Source organism: Squalius cephalus (genome assembly GCF_949319135.1).
Source record: "Squalius cephalus genome assembly, chromosome: 2".
NCBI classification, from domain to species: Eukaryota; Metazoa; Chordata; class Actinopteri; order Cypriniformes; family Leuciscidae; genus Squalius; species Squalius cephalus.
This window is the reverse complement of record NC_137123.1, coordinates 52,517,154-52,537,781: the sequence shown is the minus strand read 5'-3', so window position 1 is coordinate 52,537,781 and position 20,628 is coordinate 52,517,154. Positions and strand designations below refer to the sequence as shown.

Here is a 20,628-nt window from a genome sequence, read left to right as displayed (position 1 = left end):
ACAGTCCTTCATCTTATCATTCTACTGAAGGATTTTCACCTGGAGTGTAAAGGCCTTGGCTAAACCAAATTCATTACTTTTTCAAGCATTTTTTAACTTTCATTTTCCTTACCTGGCATCAGATAGGCCTACCTTATATAATATGTTGTGGATAACGTACATTCTCTGGAAGCCCATTTCTGCCTCAGAGTACAACACATAAAAAGATAATTATGACTTTATATCTCACAATTGCAACTTTATTCCTCATAATTACAATTTTATAGTTTGCAATGTGAGTTTATTTATTGCAAATGCAACTGTATGTCTCCAAATTGCAACTCGCAATATGACTTCCCTTTTTCTTTTCTTTTTTCCACTTTATCTCACAATGGCCTTTTTTTCAAATGATCATAATTTTAATGGTAAAAGACTGTAAAAATGCTAAGGTAAAAAAAATGTTAACTGGTTAACAAGTTACCTTTATGTTTGGCAGAAAAACTGTAATAAATCTAAAGGGACATTTAGCAATACTGTAAAAAATTCACAAAAATGTCATTTTATAATTTACACAGAAAAAGGATGTAAATTCATCCTGACATTTTTTTTTTTTTTTTTTTAGTTAGTGTATAATAGAGCTATATCTCATATTTAAAATAATGTTATTACATTATTTTAGTATCATGTGTATAACCTTGATGCTGTTTTGTATTTGTGTGCTTTGATTCTACGTGTGGCCTTCTCATTACCACCCTATTTTTTTGAGGTTATTAGTGTATAAAGGTTAAAAAAAAAAAAAAACACTAAAAAGTACTTCAGTAGTTTGGTATATTAACATTATTGAAACATGCAGGGTTATTTTTTACTGAAAATTTGAAGTTCAATTCGTAAAACCTAAAATCTTGACACCATATTGGTCATGGTACCTTATTTTTACGGACAGCTGTCATTGTTTTGCCGTAAATTTCACTGATTTGTTTCTCTTTTTTTTTTTCAAAGTGTAACAGGTTACCCAATTATTACATGGCTATATAATACTGATTTGGTTTAAGTTATTTTCACATGTGAGGACAAAAAGAGAGCATACGAGAGACAGGAAAAAGCACAGTGCAGAAGTTTAGCAGATTTTACAAAGAATAATTTACAGCAGAACCTGACCAATCAGAATAAAGTAATCCAGAGAGCCGTGTAATAAATATTCATAAGTGATGTTGTGGTAACTATGGTACACTGTGAGCGGGAAGGGGGAGATAAGGGCGGTGTAGGAGGAAAACAACATCTCCATCTCATTCAGCAAAGCCCGCTCGAAAACCACCTCATCAACAGCACAACAACAGTAAGGGCAGAAAAGAGGTGACAGACGAAATGAAGGAAAACAAAACAAGCTTCCCAGAACAGACAGCGTTAGCTTTGGGAGATCAGGAGACAATGCCAGATCAGATGCAAGGTTGCAGCTGACAAATCTGATGTGACACCCTGGTTGAAGAAAAAACAAATCTAGATTTATATACATAATATATTGCTTTTTCCCCCCAGAGGCCTCCAGACATCCAGGGCCAGTGCTGGGGTAGTCGCTATCTGTCCTTTGGTGAAATGAACTTGGCGGATCGTCCACATCGGGATCTGATAGCTGATTCTTGAGGCGCTGAGCGCAGGTTTATGTGTGACTTGTTTACAGGCTTCATAAAAGCTTTTATGGGGTTATCAAAGATAATAATGTCCAGAAAAGACACAGAGAGCCCTGTGCCCTCTCAGCAACTTCCTCTGGTGATATGAAGTCTCGCCACCATCCGAGATTGAGTTTCCAGCATTCTCTGTGATATTCGGTGTAGTAAATTATTACCAGATTCCATCTATTTAAGGCTTAAAGTCTTCACCCACTGAATTAGAGCACCTCCCACATTGCTTTAGCCACACCCCTCACTCCAAAATCCCGCCCTTTAAAAGATACAGGTACAAATATCAAGTTTCTGATTAAGAAATAAATCTTTCTTTTTCAGATTGTCCTTGTGGACTGCACACAATAACAAACGCACAACAAACTGATTCACAAACAAATTACGCTTATAAGCAAGTTTTTTCAACTGAATCAAAAGCAGTGTGATCATTATTTCCTGATTCCCAAAACACATAATACTTATGAGCTGGTTCTCTCTTTTTTTTTTTTTTTTTTTACCAGTTTCAATGTCTAAAATACTGCTTTTTATTTTTCAATGTACAACATGGTTCTAGCCAGTCTAACTTTTGTATGCAAACAAGAGGAACATATCTGAAAAATAAACTCAAATTTTCCAACTTGTAGTTTTTAAAGAAAAACTGAAAGAGTTGTTGTATAAAATACGCAAATGAGTATTTTAAGTTTTGCTGGTTCAAACAGGCCTTTATGTCAAAAGATTTTATGCAATGTCACCTGCAAGCAGCCATAATACAACTCTCTCTCTCTCTCTCTCTCTCTCTCTCTCTCTCTCTCTCTCTCTCTCTCTCTCTCTCTCTCTCTCTCTCTCTCTCTCTCTCTCTCTCTCTCTGTGTGTGTGCACTGAGCTGTTATACTCAGCTAAATCATCCATGTTATGAAGGTTTCAAAACATGCTTTGCATTTAGTAGTGACAACCTTTCTGTAAAATTGTGTTAAACTTATTTTATCAGACAGAGCAAGGTCACTCAGGATTTGTATCAAGAGGAATATGTTCCTATAGCTCAACTGGTAAAGTATTGTCATGTATCCGATCCACACATTGTACTATAAGTTGCTTTGGATAAATGAAGTACTGTATCTGCCACATGCCTTGCAAAAGTCACACAACATACAAATGTCTAAGCATATTTCAAAGATTTCAGCACTGGAAGGCTAGTCCAAGCAGCAGCAGTGTGCCTCTAAACAGCCGCTATGAACAGTGAGACAGGGAATAATTGTTGTTCTTTCCTTGTCAAGCCTGGAGTACTCTCAGGGGAGTCACAGTCTTTGGCTCATAATTGGCTCCAAGCTTCCACAAAACAACTCTTATCCCCCTTTCTCCACAACCCTCCATATAGCTTGGTTTACTGGGCTTTCTGACAATATCTTCATGGTGTTTGCACATCACTGGCCCAACAAATCAGGATCAGACATGTTTTCCCCCCTATTTTTTTTTTTTTAACTCTTTAGTGCTGGCAGAAGTCTCACTGGGTATCAAGCTCATAGAGTGTTTGGGGTTGAAGAGTTGAAGATATCTTACTAGTGACCTGCAATATCCTTCTTATGTGGAATGTCAATGAATGCTCAGATTAAAGGGACAGTTATAAAGCACATATCAATGCCTTATTCTGCATGACCATATTCTACCTCCCTTAATCGAATTCCTACCCAATACCTAAAATTAACTTCCTTACAAACTATTAATAAGCAGTAATTAGGAGTTTATTGAGGCATGTGTCGTTAATAGCTAGTTAATAGTGAGAATTGGATCCTAATCTAAAGTGTGACCATTTTTTCTATTCACCCTATTGATGAATAGAAAATTTCATCAGTAGGATTTTCATTTTTAATAGTATTTCACAATATTACTGTTTTACTCTTTATGTTACTGTTTTTAGTGTTGTGTAAACCCCAGCGTTTATCTTTCGTATTCACAAAAAAGAAAGTCATACAGGTGTGGAACAACAAGAGGGTGAGTAAATGATGACAATTTTTTTTTTTTTTTAATCATTATTGCAGGTTTGTGTTTTGTTAGTAGCCCTTATGAGGCTGGTTCTCTCTCTCCTTTTTTTTTTTTTTTTTTTTTTTTTTTTTACCAGTTTCAATGTTTCAAAATACTGCTTTTTATTTTTCAATGTACAACATGGTTCTAGCCAGTCTAACTTTTGTGGGCAAGCAAGAGGAACATATCTGAAAAATAAACTCAAATTTTCCAACTTGTAGTTTTTAAAGAAAAATTGAAAGAGTTGTTGTAAGCTTAGTGGTGGTGGCGTGGCGTTGAAGTCATGCGGCAGTGGTGTAGTTCTTTACAGCCTAACGTTTTAAATCTGGCGATTGTATTTAGGCCATACAATTCAATACAAGTTCATTTGTAAAGATTATTATGATGAACAAAACATGTAACAATCATAAACCTAGATGGTCACAGAGCTGATTTTCAGCGATTATCCAAAAGTATTTTTATTGAGGGAACCAGGGTGATGCTAACTTCTGGGATGGCCTACACAAATATGTAATCTCTGCGGCACTCAATATTTTGTATTTCACATTAAAATACGCAAATGAGTATTTTCAGTTTTGCTGGTTCAAACAGGCCTTTATGTCAAAAGATTTTATGCAATGTCACCTGCAAGCAGCCATAATACAACTATCTCTCTCTCTCTCTCTCTCTCTCTCTCTCTCTCTCTCTCTCTCTCTCTCTCTCTCTCTCTCTCTCTCTGTGTGTGCACTGAGCTGTTATACTCAGCTAAATCATCCATGTTATGAAGGTTTCAAACATGCTTTGCATTTAGTAGTGACATAAACTAGTGACATAAACTACTATAGTGACATAGTAGTGACATTTTTCTTCTTCCTGACTTTCATGAAGAAGAAAAAAAAAAAAAAAAAACGTAATCACACATTGTAAAGAGCAAAAGTTTCTCATGTCACATCTCCCTCAAGAGATGTCCCTCGCGGTGTCTATGTACAGAGTACTTGACCTTTGTCTTTCCATGAGACACAGCAATATGGCATCCATGTCTATTTGTGGCAGACATTTAAAAGAGCATTTTGCAGGGAAATCTTTTAAATACCATCAGTGTCCATCCATGTCTTGATGTATCACGCACCGGTGTCATCTCACCGAGCCACCGACAGCTTGAGTCTCACAAATGAACCCATGTCACCAATGCAACCAAGAGAAATACCACACAAATATTTAACCACTTATGAATATTTAACATTGCTCTGTGTCACAACATTGCTCTGTGTCACAAGAATGATTTTGAAATTCATTATTTATAAATAAGAAAAGGAGGATGTAAACTTTGAATGAACAGGATATTGGAGAGGTCCCAAAGTCATGGCATATCAGTAGAGAGGGATTTTACTGGGTGTTGAAGGGTGAAGGACTGGGCGACACTCAAAGCGTGAGGAGATTGCATTGCCGCCATTGAGCTGTGCAGTAAAATACAACCTTGTCTGTACAGGAGAGGGAGGCGGAGAGGAATGGGATGATTTGCCCTTGTATTTTGTTTGTATCTTTGACAAGTGCTAGGTGTTAAAAGTCTTTTGGGAAGTTGCTGCTACACTGTGTGACAAATTATGACTAGTAATTTGACTGTCCACACTGAAAGCATAAATGCTGTGTGACAAGCCAGACAAAAAATACAGAGGCCCAAAAAAGTATGTGAACAATTTAGACAGACTTATAAAATAAATATCAAGTGGCATATAAAACTAAAAAGTCATGATTTTTTTTCAAACACACGTTCAAACACATAGTTTTCAAATAATAATAATAATAATAATCATAGATCAGTGTTGTTATTGTTAACTAAAACTAAGAAATTTTGCCTTGGCTACTTACTGAAAAAAAGTTTTAGTTCTAAAATTACTAAAAATAAAATAAAATATATATATGAAAGCTAAATAGAAATAATCACTCATGTTAAATATTAAACTTATTAACATTAAAAAAGAACTGAAAAAAAGCTGATTAAGAAATGAATAGAACTTTGAAAGAAAAACATTCAAAATGTAAATAAATACTAAAAGAATATTAAATAATATTAAAATCACACTATTGTTAAGAATTGAGTTAAACTATTCTAGCATTTGCTGGTTAGTAGAACACAAGTACAGTAGTTAATGTGTTAAACTATACCTGTTGTGCAAGGACACACACACACAAAAAAATGACCTTGAGACCATAAGTTTAAAATAATTAAGTAAATTAAAAATGGTTCAGAAAAACAGTCAATGCGCCAACAATGCGCCTGAACACACCTCATTTTCAGACCAGCACGCCTATGGGCGCACAAATGGGTGCAAATGCATTTGCTATTTAAACAACATGGTGCAGGACGTGGAAATGATAACTACATCAGCAAAAAACTGAAACTAGCAAAAAACACTTGCGTCGCGCCAGGCGCCGCATTGCGTTGGATGTATGATAGGGCCCGAAATGTCTTCACACTTGGGCCGATCACTTAGTGCTAAAGAGAGTTCATTTACACTCACCTTTCTATTCACTCTTAAATTTGGGTACATTAATCATTTAATCAAGTAAATGTACTTGAATATTGGTACATTAATCAAAAATACCACTGTGAAACAGACTTTGGTCCACACCAAAAGCAGTATGCCATAAAACAGTTAATAATATACACCAACTCTCCTTATTTCTCACTTACATGCAAAAACCAGAATGCATCACATCATATGCCAGCCTAGAGCTTTAGAGGTGTTGCCCATCCCATGTCTTGCGGTAACACATACACCCACGCGATAAAAGCCAGATCCAGTCAGTGCATCCTGTACCATAGCGCTGTATCCATGGCAGGCCTATTCATATAGCTCCTCTGAGGAAACAATATGGGCAGCTGCTGGTCTCTCCCTCTCTCTACAGACACCAATTAAGCTCCATTACATACACCAACACAGCACTAACAAACAACTCAAGCCCGGGAGAGCAACAGAGCTGGACAGAGATAGAATTACACAGACGGAGAGAGAGGTAGATAGATAGAGATGGAGAGAGGCGACATAAAAGAATGAGACGACTGGGCCTGAGTAAAAGCTAATGTTGTATGAAGCATATTGAATTATCCCAGAAGCTGATTTGCAGGAAGGCTGGAGGGTGGGAGAGCAGCGGAGTTGATGCATGGAGCCGACGCACCATAATCGTTCCTATCGATGTGCATGGCTCATACAGTCATTTAAAAACAGCTGATCCAGACAGCAGGGTCAAGAGGCCGAATGCACACAACAGAAGAGCATGCAGAGACTAGCTCTTGGTTTCAATCTCCAGTGGTGTAAAGTATTTGAGTAAAGGTAATTAGTTAATGTACTTCAGTATGTTTTCAGCTACTTTGAAGTTTTACTGAGTTTTTAAAGGTATTATCAACTTTTATTTTATTAAGTATATGTACTCTTTATTCCAACACATTTGTGATGAGTATTACAATTACTTGTTACATTTTGCATGGCACCTAACTTTTTCTGCAGCAGTTTATTTCTGCTATAAAGAAGCGATATTGGCATCTGCAGGACATTGAAGGTACTATATCTTGTACGTTTTGCCCTTACTCTCCTAACAAGTCACCTTTTTCTTGTTTTTCACTGGCATGTCTCTTAGGTGTTGAGGACTAGTGCATCTTTAAGCCTAAATAGGCTTAAAGATGCACTAGTCCTCAACACCTAAGAGACAAGTATCAGTACTCATAATGAATGTATACATTCAGTATGAGTACTGATACTTAAGTACTGTGAAAATCAGATACTCGAAGACTCAAATTGTAGTGGAGTTGGTGGCTTTTGTCATTTTTGTAGTAAGGTATCTGTACTTTTTCTCAAGTATGGTTTTCAGGTAGTCTTTACACTTCTTTCAATCTCTGCTATTATAATTACTGCCTGGCAGGTGATCTGCAGTAGAGCTGCATAGTTATTAAAAAAAAATAATAATAATTCTTTGCTAATGTATTTGCATATAGGCAGAGCTGGGCTTAGCCTTCCCCTGGACATGGGCTTGAGACTAGCATGGATTTTTTTTCTCTCAAACCACTAACTGCTGCTGCTTCTGATTGCTTTTAGAGGGAAAAGCTGCCCATAAATGCTGGTCTAGAATCAGTTTTCTCAGTAACAGTAGCATATTGGCGAAACAGATTTGGTGTTTGTCCTCTTGAGAGCATCAAAGGTTTCTATTTACAACGTGTTTTGCAGCGTTGAGCAATGTAGCCAATCACAAACAAATCTGTTGATTTATTGAACGCAATGGCCAATCAGATGTGTTTAAGTTAGAATCCGCACACCGCTCAGATCGCCAGCGTTTTTTTCCAATACTGAGTCCAACGCTCGCAAATCCTCTCTTCATAAGTTAACTTATAACAAACAAACTGTAGACATTATAGAATAAATAAAATAGTAATTGTGCAGTCAGTTTCATTGAATATAGTGGAACTTTGTGAGATCGCGATGAATTGAGATGAGTGACAGCTTTTTTGTGATTGTGAAGGGAGCACTCTATAGGCAATATATAATCCATTTAGAATTTGAATAAAACTTTTTGCTGCATTAGGTAAGGGAATTACATACGGTATGCTTGCTTTCTGCTCAAATGATAGTGCTTTGTGAACTTAGCAGCTTTAATAACAAATTATTTATCAGTAGCGTTTATGCTGGGGTGTGTAGGTTGTTGCTAGGTGACACGTAACTTGAAACTATGTCATGACATTCTACTTAAATGTGTTTTTAAGGAGGAAGCAGGATCTAGTCTTACCCTGAGTTGGTTTAACCTCCATCTGTGTGTATTCGCCGTTTTTCATGTTAAAGAGGACCTGGTATGCCCTTTTTCAAAGTTTTGTTTTTGTTTTAAAAGTCTACTAGGATTTCATGCTTGAATGTTCAAAAAATGCATTTGTTTTCACATATTTTACATTATTGCAGCACCTCTCTTCCCAGTCTGTCAGTAATGCTCTGTTTGGCTTCTGTCCCCATTCTCTGATTGGTCGACTGGACCTGTGTGTTGTGATTGGTCAACCGCTTTGAGCGTGTTTGGGAAATGTCACACCCCTTACCATAACTGCGAGTTTCAACACACTACTAACGCAACTCAACCAGGCCCAAATATTTAAATGAGGAAAAATGTAACATTCCCAGATGAAAACGTAAGGCTACAATCGAGGCGTTTCAAGCAGTTCAGAAAAAGTGCTTAGTGATTATAGAGAATAACTCACTTTGGAGTGGACTTTGTTCTACTTTGCAGACTTTTTTCCTGCTCAAACTGTAGCACTCTCTAAAGAAAGCTGAAAATGTACAAAAGCATAATTGAACTCTAATATGTGAACCGTTTAATATGTGATGGGCAAGAACATTCTATGTACTTTATGTAGACTACACATGCAAAACAACCCGAGAAATTATCAGGAATTAATTTATTCCCCTTTTTATACATATGTAAATAAATACAGTGTCTAAACAGTCATCTTCATGGTGACCCTCTTAGCAGCATAAAAACTGTTATCAAAATTTGAATAAATTATACAGTGAAAGTGAGCGATGGAACAATTAGAATTAGAATGATCCCATCCCATAAAAAAAACAGAACTGTGCATTTACATTTACAAAAATCCTTCACAACTGACTGCAAACTGACATTCAGATCTGCCTCCATTTAGTTAGAAATGCCCAAGTTCCTGCGATCAAATCCATTCCCAAAGTACGAAATGAAATCCGCCCTACATTTTTCTCATTCCAGAAGCCGTTTCACTTGAATATGCATCACAATAGGGAAGAAAAGACTATCGCAATTTCCATTTCATGCAGACATTAAAGGAGCCATTTTCAGCATAGTAGGCAGGCGATTAAGAGTGAATGTGTGCATATTTTAATATAAAAAAAAAAAAATAGTTCAAATGCAATATACTTTAAAAACATTAAAAATAATACATCAAAAAAAAATATTATTATTAAAATAAAGTAAATATGCTGGACTATGCCAAGCTATAAAAGCATTATCTAATGCAAAATATAAAACATGCATATGCTGGTCTACTTAACTGGTTCTGATTTGCCATTTGTGATTGGTCATAATGGTCCAATTCAGTGGTTATCACTGCGATAAAACATGCTATAAATAGAACATTTTGACAAAATGGAATGGTGTAATCTTCTCTTTTGCTGATTAGTTGATCACAGCAGCCATATTTTTTCGATTAATTGCGCAGCTCTAATCAACATTTGCATTAAGAATTAGTCAGCATCTTATTTGTCCTGCTGACTGTATTAAACAAAGGTTGTTGAGCAGTAATTGAATGAGCCTCTGATGATAAAGTGTGTTTTAGGATTAAAATAATCCCTCACCCTCCTGGACTTCACTATAAACAAGCCTCATATTTAATCCAAAGTGCCTTGTTCCTGTTGAATTTACAGAACCTGATCAAACGGAGCAGGCATGTTTACAGGAATCTAAACCCTAAAAAGAAAGAAATACAAATCAAGCAGCAGACGTATAGGCCTCCGACTGTAAAGAACAGCAAGTAAACAAACGTCTCCCAAATTTAGCTTCACAAACATAACAAGACTATCCCACATGCCATACATTTAATACAACTGGGTATTAAATAAGTAAATGGGCAAAAACAGTATCTTAATCTACATTTAAAACATAAGTCTGAATGTTAAAAATGACTCTTCATCTATTAGACTTGGAATAAGCACACAAGTTTTATTAACCTCTTTTACGTTACATTTTGGAGCTTGATACCCTGCACTCTAAAAAAAGTTGGGTTGTTTCAACCCATGTTTGGGTCAAATATGGACAATTAAAAAATTAATAAAAAGTTAATATGGACAATTAAAACATTTATAAAAAGTTTGTCCACATTTCCAATAGATGCTGATCCAGAAACATGTCTTACTTAACAATCACTGCGACCGAGCAGTCATATAGGATTTGGAACACCATGAGGGTGAATAAATGATGATAGAATGTTCATTTTTTGTTGAATTATTCCCTTAAAATTTGAATGGAATTGCACAAAGGCAGCACAAAGTAAAATAACATTATTGAAGGGTCTAGCAGAAGTTCAGCAGGTTGTTGGAGTTGCTTATCATGGATTCAGTGAACCTGCTTCTTGGCCTGTAGCACATATGAAGTGAACAGCAAGTCATCGAGTAATAAGAAAAGTAGTGTCATCTCTTACTATGCATAGATGACAAAAAGCTAAATGTGTATGCTCTAAAATATCTGTAATATTATAAAGTCTCTATATTAATGGCAGAAAATAATATTCATTAGCCTGAAAGTGGGATGGTTGCCAAGCAACTTGCCGCATTAATATAGAATTTGTGTACTGACCATAAATTTTGTTCATATTTTTTGTGTTTTGGAGTGCTGTGTAAAACAGCTGGAGCTCACCTTGCGCTGATCCTACAGAAAATGAAAGAAATTAATGACATCTCTTTCAAAACGGCTTCTAGACTTTCAGCCTCAAATTCTAATTTTGTATCACAAAATGCTTTCACCTGCATCTCTTTTGGGATGAAAAACTCTTTTTAACAGCTCGTTTAGCAGTATGCGACTGTGAAGGACCAACACGCTATTCTCCAATGAGTTTGCGTAACACTTCACATGGGAGGCACACTAAAATCTGTATGAAGTAGTCAGTCCTCAAAGGTGAGTGTGACTTTGTGTGGACCATTTTAATGCCAGTATTCCGTATTCCGTATTCAGTATTTATTCTAGTTTATTTTATCTAGTATATTTGTTCATTTGGCATTTCAAATGAAATGTTTTTTTTCAGCACTAAACTGTGACTACTTACAAGACCATTTAAAATGAAATAATGCAGGTGTCAAGGAACAATGGAATAGTAAAATAAGCCATATAACAGCTCAACGGAGAAAATACTGCAGTCATTTCATGCCCCATCATACTATTAACCACAAAAGTAAGTCCAGGTCAGTGCAACTTGAGATCCCTGCCATGTTCAGATTTGGCCAGGTGCACACACACATGACTGCTCTCAGCACATGGCCCTACTCTAATTGGCCGACCCTGCTGAAGTCAACAGAGGCCCTCTCGTCTTCATTTCACCCTCTTTAAGAGATTCTGCTGATGCTCGACATTACCGCGGGTCCACTGTTAACCGAGAAGGCAGCAGACTCAGAAAAGGGGGAATAGCAGGTGAAGGAAAAGTGTTGGCGTAGTCGAATTGTTTGTAACATTGGGGGTTTCACTCTCTATAAAACTGAGGACAGACACATTAGAGCAAGACTTCCTCTTTCTTCACTTTCTAACACACTATAGTGGTTATTCTACAAAAGGGGTGCCTTTTCATGTTTGATCAAGTGATTGTTAAATTAAATCTCTCAATTTAAATATTCTATTAGATAAAAATTTTATAGTCCTTATAAATTGCGGAAAGAAATTGTATTACAATTAATTAATCTGTAAGACAGACAGACCATAGACTGTAAAAAATATGGACGACGCCCCTTCGCTCTCTTCCATTGGTGAGAACTGAAGCCGCCAGTGTCTCGATATGGCGCTGACATCTTGGAACTTGAGTCTGCGCTGTAGCGATTTCGGGACCAGACCTGCGCAGTAGTGAGCAGGAAGTAAAGCCGCGAAATCAACGCTCCGCCCTCACTCCGCCTCACTCTCGCAGAATGCACTCAGGGAAAGTGCATTCTGCACACTTTTTAAAAAATGTATTGCAGTACGACAAGAGGCTTGTTAAAATAAAGTAAATACAATCTCCTCAGTCCTCCGAAGATCCCGAAAAAAAATGTCCGTTGGTGCGTCAGTTACCACTTCGCTCAGAGAACCTGTCAATCACAGCTGTCAATCATGACGTCACACCACCGTTTTTATAGCATCACGTAACTAACTAAAAACCAACTTATTTTTGAAACAGACACTTGAACTTACATCAGCGTGATAAAAACGACAGCAAATGAAAGAAACCAAATTTGGAAAAAAGATATTTGAAGTGTAATTTAATTGTTTAGTTGGTCTCACGTCCCGTTGAATAACACGGGGAGGCGGGGCTTATGACCTATACTACACTGTAAAAAGTAATTGCTGAATCTACTTAAGAAAAACTAGTGAATTTAACTTACTTTGGAAAATTTGTTGATTTAACTTGATTAGACTTTGTACTCTGAACTTTTAGGTGGATACTAAACAAATCTAGTACATTGTACTTAAGATTGTTAAGTGTATTGTACTAAAGGCATGTTCACATTGTTGCAAACTTCTTAAGCACAGAATTTGCTAATAAAATAATAATGAAATGAATAAACATTTTAGTAAATACCCTACAATTAGAAATGGTTAAGTTTATACACACACACGCGTGCGCGCACACACACACACACACACACACACACACACACACACTTTATTTATAGGTTCTGAATCTTTTTTTTCCTTTGCGCTATAAAATAACTTGGAAACTACTAAGATTATTGGCAAGCCCATTTGCTGCTGCTGTGTCCCAATCCATTATATTTTTATTAACAGAGCTTGATATTTTTACTGGCCTTTGGTTAAGTTTCAGCCATGATTTCAGCATAAGACGAAACTTTTAATTTCTTAAATGCATTTTCGTCTCGCGCATGCGCAATGGGACGGTTTGGTTAGTGTTTGAACTTGAAGACGACATCGACGAAGAAGAACTTCAGAGCTCGCTCGTGTTCGGGATGCGACAGCAAAACTAGGTAAGCTATTTATAAACCTCAATGTCATTGTATTGCTTATAAAAACGTAAATAGAATTTAATTAGATTCTCACGTAAGAGGAAAAGGCATAAGTTAACTGTTACTTAAGTAGTTTTATGTCGAAATAATGAGACCAGCTGAGAGACCACAGACCAGTGGCTTAACGTTAACTTACTAGCTAGGTTTCAAAAATCGATTTTTACTGAACACTTTTTATGTAACGTTAACTTAAAGTTTGTAAGCTATTTTACTCGGTTGTAAGTTCGGGGTTTAACGTTATCATTAATATTTATGTAAAAACCTGCGCGGCCTAACTTACTTTACGAACATTCTTTCTAGAACGTTCGATGCTCACATGGAAATTATCAACACGATGCAGTTAAGAAAGTGTCACTAACAAGTAATTATTACCTTATTATTCTTTTTCTTTTGTGTATGCTTATTTTGGGGACTTAATTGATGCACTGAACGTGCAAGTTCTGCTTGTTTTCCTGTGAAAAGAGGTCTCAGCTGTTGAAACACTTTAGATTAAAACATGGAAGGTAACTTACTCTAGAAGTACTCCTATTCCATATGTCTACAAAGTTTGTCTGTGTTCATTAAAATAATTAAATGCACTAAGGGTGCACTTAATAAAAAATCATTAACATTAGGCACATGGTAGCCAATCCAGTTCATGTGATAACATCCCTTTGATATTTTACTGCCCACTTTACAGTTTTGAGGAGCTTTGCTGTGAAGAATACAGTGGAAAGGTGGCCATCACTCAGAGTCAGGTGAGTAAATATTCCTGTCTTTATTGTTTTCCTATATAATTTAATCTTGAACATTTTCAAAGCAAGTTGATCATTAACCACTTTTGATGTTTAATTCATACTCGGACATTTCAGTGAAAAGTGCTTAATATCAGTTTGTCCTACTTTTTTTGGATCCTGGCAGAGTTTAGTCTTGTATTTGACAAAAACCGTCAAACTGAATTCTTTCAAGAACTGGACCGATTCACTCCACGTTTCATCGATATCTTCTGGGCTAAAGGTGGAGACATTTGCTCCAGACTTAAGAAGATATTGCAGCAGATTGAAAATAAAGTAAGCACCTCGACATATCACAATTATTTTTCGATAGCAAAACAACTGTTACCTCTGCTGTTTTTGTTTGCTCTTTGTTGTGTTAGTGTCATGAGCGTTATTTAATATATATTTTTATAACTTTGCAGAAATCCAACATCAATGCGGTTCGAACAGCCGTTCTTCATGGCCTACCACTCCTCCTCGGAGAGGACCCTTCTGATTTTTACAAGATAAATTTTGTAAGTATTTTCTTCTCTGATGTTATTCTTATTTAAAAGGCAAACTGTTCTTCAAACAGTTTTGACATCTGGCAAGAAGAGTAATAAAGGCAAGATAAAACACTCAGACACAGAAACAAAGTAAGTGATAGAGAAAAGAATTAAGAAATTAGAGGAAAAAAGACACAAGATACATTTTATATTACATTAAGAAATGAATGAAAAACAGTTGTAAGAAAGACAATATATATTTTTTTTTTTTATTTGTATAGCTGGCTTTCAGTTTTATTTGTCTTTTCATGCAGTGGTTTTATGCATGTATTCCTCCCTGCATCCACTGCTGTGTCCTGTTTGAAAGGGCCTTTACATTTAGTGATTTTAATGCACTTTGTGATTTTATCTGTGAAAAGCTTTATAAATAAGCTTTATAAAGCTTTATAAATAAATTTTACTTACTTTTACTTAGACATAATACAGTGTTATTAATTTAGTTTCACGCTTTAGAGTATGTGCTCTTAAAGGGATAATTCACCCAAAAATAAAAATTGTCATTTACTCACCCATATGTTGTTCCAAACCTGTATGAGTTTCTTTCTTCTGCTGAACGTACAGCAGAAGAAAGAAACTCATACAGGTTTGGAACAACATGAGGGTGAGTAAATGATGATATAGTTATTTGTGGGTGAACTATTCCTTTAAAATAAGTTTTGTGGCTTGATTTGACCTCATTTTTGTTATATGCTATTCCCATTTTAGGACTGTGATGACAATGAATATATTTCCCACATTGAAAAAGGCATTCTAACAGTGATTCCAAAGGGCTCTGCAACCATACCCTACTCCCTTCATCTTGATGCCACAACAACAGCAGTCATTTTGGAAGGTACAGTGGTTGTGGATGAACATGAAAATATTCCACAAGCAATTTGTTTGCTCTTTGGACTAATTTATGCTCTAAGCTTATCCTGCAACAACACTGAAGAGCACATTCGACTTCATACAGAGGTCCATTGGCCAAAATTTTAAAGAGAACTGTAGTAGGAAATGTGTCCTGTACTAAACTTGTTACAGACTTGTAAGCTCTCCTTTTGACTTTATAAAGATGTTAAAAACATTGATCTTTTTAATTGTCTTTTTGTTTTCTTGAGTGCAGTATGTGTTTATTTTTTTTTATTTTTTTTTCTTCTAAAATGTTGTAGTGGGCCATGTTGATTGGCATGCCTTAAGTAATGTCTCAAATTAATATTGTTTTGGAGCAAATAAACATTCTAGTGTTGTGCCAAATCTGCTGTCTGTCTTTGTATTCTCAACTTAAAATTGAGTAGAACTTGCTTGAGAAATTTAAGGCAATCAGTTTCCACATATTCCTCTAGTAAAATGAACAAGCAGACATGTTAAAATAACTGTTTTGTTTAAGTTCACCTTACTTAAATCTGTAAGTTGCCTAAACTTTTGAAATTGAGTTACCTCTACTTAAGTTTTATGGTAATCTCTACAAATATGCAAGTTAACTCTACAAAGTAATAGAGAGTAGTATCAAATCAAAAATGATGACCTAATTCACTTGAAAATTTTGAGGCAATCAGTTTCCACAGCTTTTCTAAGTAAAGTCAACTTATTACTTTTTACAGTGTAGGACCAGTCACCGGGGGGCGATCGAGACATTTTGGCTTCACTTTTCAGGACTTGTGCGGCACGCTTGAGACAGACAGACAGACAGGAAGTTGATAGATAGATAGACAGACAGACAGACAGACAGACAGACAGACGGATAAAACATTAACCTTTATAAATTGTCTCTGTTGGGAAGAAAAACAGAAAAACTTTTTCCAGTTCCTGAAAAGTCGCATTTTTGGAGATTCGAGGTTTCCACCTGACAGCAACAATTTAGTGTTTCTTGAGTAAAGAAAACGCTGTACTTATTCAAACAACTTAGCCTCGCTTTCCAAACAAGCAGAGACAGTCCAAAACGTGTGCGGCACTTCATTCAAGATTTAGGCGGGAGGAGTTATGAGGTTTAACTGACAGTTTGATGGTCCAATAGAGTTAGTCACAAGCTCTTAGTAATATGTTTCAATTATTACATATTTGCAAAACCTACAGACAGACTTAAAGGGTGACCAATAGTAATGATTTATGAAAAAACAGAGATAAGAGGTTTCTGCCCGACAGCAACGATATATTCATTCATTGTTAAAATGGGTAAAATATGCATATGAAGGACAAAAAAGCTTCCTTCGATAAGACAGTCAGGGTCACACAAAGATTAGTGAAATGTTAGTAAATGTTTCAAGGCATCTGTGCTGTTAAAGTCAGACCAGGCCATGCTCTTGTTCCTAAACTTTGCTTGTTAAAAGCGCATTGGAAGACAGGAATATACCCACGAAGGATTCGAAAGGAAACTGATAGATAGCTCTGCCGAAGGGGACGCCAAGAATGTAAGATAAAATCATAAAACCTCTCTCTTCTTTAGTGAGCAATCGATACACCCAGTTCCTTCAAAGATTTATCAGGAGGAATTTGAATTGCCAGAGTTTTCCTCTGTTTTAGTAGTTCCATTTTAGTCATCTTGTCAATATTATAGGCTGAGTTTGAGGGGTGAGGGAGTGCCCTTTTTTGTAATATATGAAAAACTTAACATACATGACTTTGTTGCCAGGCATTTTACTTATTCTCTTGAGTCCAGTTCAGCAAAATCTCCAGTTTTCTGTCCCCTGTTTCCACACTATTGCCTACTCTCAGTTGTTGTATGAAAAAGCCTCTTGGCAGTTTTGTATAGTTATTTGCCTCTGCCATGCTGTCAGAAGGACTGTTTGAATCAAATATGCTAATTAAGAGAAACACAGAAGCAAAATGATTGGCATATTGGCATCGATCTGTTTGAGACATCAAGACTGCTTATTTCTTAACAAAGGGAAGAAAGCGATTTGCATTGATTAGTTGGAACATTCACTGGAGCCTTTTCAAGGCAGTATTTGTGATGAACAGAGGAAATAAAAGACAGTTCTATGACAGTGTGTCAAACGTGCAATGACTTTCATGGAGGTCAACTATTTCTTACTCATTTTTGGGGCTCAATCTGTTCATCACGCAGAAACCAGAATGTCTTTTGCCGTCAATATTTAAATGTTTAATGTGCTTTTATTGTTGCAGTGTACTAGTAGGTAGAGCTTAATATTCATCACAAGATGTATTACCACCTCTAAAGTTTCAGCATTGTGGATGCTTACATCATCACTATAGTAAACAATGTATAGACACCCAATATTGACTATACTGTCTGAATAAACAATGTATAGATAGACTGGATATTGACTATGCTGTCAACAAACAGATCATCAGATTTCACCCCCTGCAAAGTGACAGCACGGCAGTCCTAAAGATCAGATAATAAAGCCCAAATCGGATTTGTGCAATGTGAACAAAGCTTGTGTGACTTCATTCTGTTATTGGACATGTTTGTCATGTAAGTGACCTATCTATCAAAGACTGAGAGACAGAGGAACGACTTCAATTGAGTCTTATTGAATGACTTCAGGAACCAGCGCAAAGCTGTGTGATCAAGACCAAACAAAAGGGTACGAAGCGCTGTCAAAAAGAGCAAAACATGTGGTACTAGGGCAAGATCAACAATCACAACATGCGCACACAAACCCACACATGTGCAGTCAGACAATCTGACGGCTACAGTAATGACCTCACTGTCTCACCTGTCACTTCCATCTGTCTTTCTCTCTCTCTCTCTCTCCCCTTCGCTTTATAACAGTCCGGCTCCTTTTCCCTTTATCACTGTCCAGATCTCTCTGCTAGCAATTCAATCTTCTCGCTGCCACCACTGGCATCTCAGCTCTTATTTTTTCCAGGAGTATTTTTCCTGCTCTCCTCTCCACCACTATGAAAGGTGTGACAGCGTACTCAACAACAGGTGCGTGTTCAGACAAGGTCGTGAGGGACGGAGCCTTGATTTACAACCTCTGTCTCTTCCACGTCTTTATCTGTGCGCCTCTCCTTTTCTCGCAAACTCTCCCCTCCCATCGCGATAAAGAACTGAGCTGTTGCTGTGGCGGACAGCAGGTGCGAACTGGATCAGAGAGGTATCATAAGGTTGTGAATACCAGATGAGGAAGGCAAGGACACACCTCGTGAATCACGCCGAAGAGTCCTCGCTCATGTCCCCGCAGGACAAAAGAGCAGCAAGGACAGGGACAGAGCTCTCAGACTCTTGGGTTTCCTCCAAGTTCAAATTTACCGTAAAATTGCCAGAATGACTTTACCTGTAAAGTCAAAAATGTGCTGTTCACACAAGCAACCACGTTCTGGCTTTTTACCGGTAACAGACCATTCACACATCAGTTCCAAAATACTGGTAAACTCTGTGACATCATTAACTGGAAGGGACATTTGTAAACAGTACTGAGTAAACGCGTCACCTGCGTTATCATTTTATGAATGGCCCAGAGCCGTTGCTCTTTCAACGGCTTCTGACTGGCCCAAATTACTTCTTACGTCAACGCGTCCTGACCTTGTACGTGCAAAATACTGGTAATCTTCATTCCGCGTACACACATCGCATATACCAGTAATTTACTGGTAATGTTACAACTTCCCTTATATTTTTATATATATAGGTATATTTGAAAAGGTCCTGTTCACACATGATCTGTTACCGGTAATTTACCGGTAATTTACCAGTAAAGACTGTATGTGTGAAAGGGGCTATTGACTGCATTTACATCCACACTCATAATGCGATTATAATGGAATTTTGGCAATATTATGATTACATTTTACATGTGAAAACAATACTTTGATTAAACTAATTTGATTGAGCTCATAACCGTAGTAACCATAATCACATTGAACTATGTGGCGTATGTCGCAATGAAAACACCTTAATTGCATTATTACCGCTATGAGCAAAAGTGCGCATGTGCTTGGACATACACGGATGACTTCTGTTGTTCACACAACTGCAGGAATGAACTTGGCGACATTACTCTGTATCGAGTCGTGTTGACAGAGTTTAGCGATCAGAGTGGAGGGGAAACTTCACAGTCTATGCTCGTCTTTATCCAGAGACGGTGTGAAGGACATGATGACAACCCCAATTACAACCCTTGTTACAGCTGCATTGCTATGTTCATCACGGTGATGAATACTATCCAATACATCCATAGAAATATGTTCATTGGTTCATTAGTCCCAGCAAAAATACAGCTCTGATTAAATTATATCATTGAATAGTAATTTTTTTTTTTTTTTCGGAAAACATATTGACCTCTTTAGTAATTTGTAAAATGTGAATTCTTATGAATCGAGCAATTGCTTTTTGTGATGAATAGATTTAATTTATGTTTTTATTCACATGAACATTCATCATCGCACACATCAGATATGTTAAATGGAAGCTAAAGCACGCTTGCTTGACGTTCGAAAACCAACGAGGTTCATTCTTGTGTGTTGCACAGCACATTTGAGCTTCCAGGCGAACCAATAAGGTTTATTTTCACACATCAAGCATGTACAGTTAAGCTTCTGTTCTAGTTCGCTGATCAGTAATTATATGTGAATAAATGCCTAAATTCAATCTGTTCATAAAGTCACTTCAGAAACTTTGGACTAAACTGCTAGATTCGTATTTATTTTACAGTATGATCTCTTTATGAACTTTTTGAAGCAGCAAAGTGGTAGTTGTGTGGATTGTCAATGGAGGGACAGAAATCTTTCAGATTTCATTAAAAATATCTTAACTTGTGTCCTGAAGATGAATGAAAGTCTTGGGTTTGGAATGACATGAGGGTTAGTAAATGATGACAGAATTTAAATTTTGGGGTAAAATACCCCTTTAAATACAATGCATTTCCTGGTTAAGTTGATTTGGCAGTGGATAGTGAAAAATATGCTGGTTTTTGTGTTGAAATACTGTGTGCAAAAGAGCTGCAATTGTTTACTGAATATGCATCTCAATGGTCTGCTAGGA

The 20,628-nt window shown here is 36.7% G+C and overlaps 1 protein-coding gene and 1 long non-coding RNA gene across 2 annotated transcripts in view; one reads left to right on the top strand and one right to left on the bottom strand.

Moving 5' to 3' along the window:
* Window positions 1–20,628, bottom strand: part of sgcz (sarcoglycan zeta) — a 279,764-nt gene that overhangs the window by 194,059 nt on the left and 65,077 nt on the right. The window lies entirely within an intron of this gene.
* LOC307150503 lies at window positions 14,277–15,598 on the top strand. Its single transcript, XR_013819739.1, has 3 exons — window positions 14,277–14,448; window positions 14,577–14,669; window positions 15,405–15,598. It is a non-coding gene; the product is annotated as an uncharacterized lncRNA (long non-coding RNA).